General features: G+C 38.2%; 1 pseudogene across 1 annotated transcript; it reads right to left on the bottom strand.

Moving 5' to 3' along the window:
* Nucleotides 1-459: 459 nt before the first annotated feature.
* On the bottom strand, nt 460-2,844 carry LOC147486333 (stemmadenine O-acetyltransferase pseudogene; annotated as a pseudogene). Its single transcript, XR_015200856.1, has 2 exons — nt 2,672-2,844; nt 460-2,310 (listed from the first exon to the last, which is right to left on the bottom strand). The product of XR_015200856.1 is annotated as a stemmadenine O-acetyltransferase pseudogene (transcript).
* Between the last annotated feature and the right edge of the window lie 934 nt (nt 2,845-3,778).

Here is a 3,778-nt window from a genome sequence, read left to right as displayed (position 1 = left end):
GCTTTTAAGTAAATTAATGACATGAAAATTCTAATTAATATTCTTAGAACCCTGTATGACAGTTTTTTTTCCCTCTAGCTACTTTTATGTAGGGCTGATCATCGAGCTACTCATGTCGAGTACTAGGGTGCTCAAGCTCGGCTTGTGTATCTCTCGAATCGAGTGCGAGTCGAGCTCAAATTTTGTTCGAGCTTTATTTCATGCTCAAGCTCGACTCATCGAGTATTCGAGTAGCTCAACGGGTCTAGATTCCTATTCATCTAGACTACAAATTTGAATTCGATCATAGGCTCTAGAGTTTGATTTGACTTGTATTATGTATAGACTTGACTTCAACCACAAACTAGAGATAATTGAGTACAAAAAGACTCTAAATTTTAACCTCAAGACCAAAATAACTTGCTAAACTCATCTAAATAAAATGCTAAAATGCAACTACAATTCACTAATACCACAATAACCACTATCAAACAACTATTTCAAGGTATGCACATTATAAATACAATCAATATGTGTTGAGTACGTAATTATTATCCAACACACTAACATAAATAATTATCCCATATAAGCGTTAACATAACTATGTAAAGTGCGAACTGCGAGTAGCTTGCAAGCGTCTCGAGTTCGAGCTCGAGTTTTAAAATGTGCTCAAACTCGACTCATATTATTGAATGAGCGAGTTTGAGCCGAGCCTTCTTCGAGCCAAGCTCGAGTTACTCACGAACAGCTCAACTCGATGACCAGCCCTACTTTTATGTACCTACTGAAGAGAACTTCATCACTGTGGGTCTGTAGGCCTCACTACTTATTTAGAAGAAACAAAGGAAAGGAACTCCTGATCATTTTCCAACTGAGCCATGTCTTCCTCCAACATATTTACCCACGCTTCAATTCCATCACCTGATTTTGTGTCTATCAAAATAACCAAGTTCATACCTGGTACCTTTGTCGTAGCAATCCAAGTAGGTTTTCCCCACCCAAAATCTGCTTCATAGAAAGGGAACCTACACCAGCTATTGAAGTTAAACATAACTAGCCCGCGTTCAAGAAACTGCTCCTTTGCCTCTTTGATGCAATTCATGGACAATTCATTGCCCCTTTGAAGTTCCATCACAAAATTTCCATCAACTTTTCTAATTGAATCTCTCATATACCCAACCAAGTCATGGTACTCTGATACGGTCTCTCCTTTTATAAATGGCGTGACAGTAAAACTAGAAGCATTCCCAAAATAGTCATCTGACATTGGTGGTAATGATCTTTGGCAAAAGTCCACTGCATGCATTGCTGCATATGCCCTTGTATGCTTGCTTTCTGATGGAGCTATTGCCATAGCACGCCACCAAATTAGTGCAGAAACCAATTCGACACGCGTTGGGTAGTCTATGTTTGAAAACTTTTTAGACCTAACATAGTCTCTTAAAGCAGCAATGTTGGGCACATCAAACACAAACCTCCTAGTGACAATGTTCTGTTTTCCTCTGGGACTACTTGGCACCATTTTCTCTTTACTTTTCGCCAATGTTTTCCAACAATTTATTTTCCTTTGGCCCAATGCTTGGCATCAATTTCGGTAAATTAGTCATTGGAAAATGCAACGACAAGTCGAAATACATAGATGTACTGGCTTCATTTGCCCCACAACACATAGCTGCCCAACCATTAATAAATTTTGCTAATGACACTCCATCACCAATCTTGTGTGAAAAGCACATACCTATAGCAATTCCACCACAATCAAATACATTGACTTGAGCAGCCAAGAGTGCTTTGGAACTCAATTCATCAACAGTAATACAGACCTCGTATGGAAGAAACTGCTCGAGTTCATCAACATTGACATGATCGAGATATTCCATGAGTTGACCCTCTACCCTGGCTTCAAAAAAATCAACCCCGTCGTCGTTGCATTCAATGGAGACGCCATCTTTAACCCTCCCACCCACTCGGTAGAACTGAGCTAACGTTTCTGATAGTGACTTCTTAAGTTGATCAGATATTTCGCCTTGTTCAAGTTTCTTATTATCGCCTTGAGATGAATAGAAGAGGATGATGGTCACATAATAAGGAGTAGCTTTGTTATCTAAATGGGAGAAGCTGATGTTCTGAAGGTGCTGTGGTGTTAGAGTTGATGGTTTAATTATTTCTCTCGAGGTGACTTCAACTTTCATGGTCACCAATAAATTTTATAAGCAATTTTCAACTGTAATAACAGAAGGACTACCAAAATATATGTACCATAAATCGCGTTGATTCCACTCCCTCCTGGTTTGCTCGTTCTCCTTCGATTCCTCTGCCACTCCGTTCCTTCTGTTGTCATACAAGTTTCAGAAGAAGAAAGAAAAATAATCAGATAAAAAAAGACCAAAAATTTCTTCAAAGTTTCTACAGTTAAGCTCAAAATCTTTAAATATTGCTTTCTCCCTGTTGGGAAGCTTTTGGGAACTACTATATAAAACTCCAATTTGCCAGTCAAAACTGTTTAAAAAAACTTCAGGATGCATTAAGCTCCAAGAATAAACATCGGATCTCTCTAAGAGCTTAAGACACTTTATTGACCACAAACCATATATCAGCAACCTACAGGAACTCAACTTGATCTTTGTATAAAAACTAGTTTCTGTTCTTATAAAGAAATAGCCTATAGATTATAGGGAGAATAGAAGGTTACCTCTTTTCAGCTCAGCAGAGATGGTGATGAGGTTGCCGAACTTGGAAGACTGTTGGTTACAAATTTGGACATAACTGGTGCTAGAGGATTTCTTTTGCTCAGTAGAAAGTCAATATGGAGAAAGACACCCATCTAGCAAGGTCACGGTGTCACAAATCTTACAAAAGAGATGGTTATAGGGACATATTTTATCTTCACCCTTGACCCCGTAAACAAACTCAAAATCGTTAGGATATTTATAAGTTTCGGATTAGGCTAATATTTTGTAGATATGATCTCCTAACTATTCTAAACATTGTCACAAATAATCAAAAAAATAAAAAAAATTCAAACTTGACAAATGTAGTTAACAATTTACAAATTTTGGCTAATTGTTGACAATTCATTTTCACTATTCTGATAATACGTTTTCATTTCTTTTAATTGTACAGACTAATATTTGTACAAAATTAGTATGAACCTATATGCAAAGTTGTGCACTTTACATGTATTGTCTATACATACTGATGGTGAACTCGTATTCTACTCATCAAAGTACGCAATACGTACCTTCTGCTCTCAACTGGATATTTAGTACATTCTTAGTTTCTTACTGAGGTGTGAGGTGATAGCACATCAGATTTAGTTCCCTATATCTGATTAACACTCGTGTTTGCCGCTGATGTTTGCAAACACAAACCAGATAAATCCCACGATTCTATTCGGTTGCTTATAAAACAAGAAAGCTCTTCAAGTTGTTGTTGAAAACTTTGAAATATCTAAGTTACATTTGTTAGGAATATACAATTTAAGTACTTAGAGCATCTCTAGGTGGACGCATTCGTGGTCGCATTCTTCAAATTTGAAGAAATGCGTCGAAATTTCCCGGAATTCCAACTCTAGGTGGTCGCATCACCTGCTTGGTCGCATCACCTGCTTGGTCGCATTCTTGTTCGCAAATTTGGCAATTTGGATGCGGATGCGGAGCGACAATAGTAATGTCGCGCGCCAATACTAATGTCGCGCCACTTTTTTTTACTTTGACCACAACAAAGTCGCGCCATTACCACTGTCGCGCGCCACTCCTACTGTCGCGTGCTCCAACGGGCAAAAAACGGCCGGATTTCT

Source organism: Coptis chinensis, chromosome 7 (assembly GCF_015680905.1).
Source record: "Coptis chinensis isolate HL-2020 chromosome 7, ASM1568090v1, whole genome shotgun sequence".
In the NCBI taxonomy this organism is placed as follows: domain Eukaryota; kingdom Viridiplantae; phylum Streptophyta; class Magnoliopsida; order Ranunculales; family Ranunculaceae; genus Coptis; species Coptis chinensis.
This window is presented reverse-complemented; position numbering and strand designations above follow the sequence as displayed.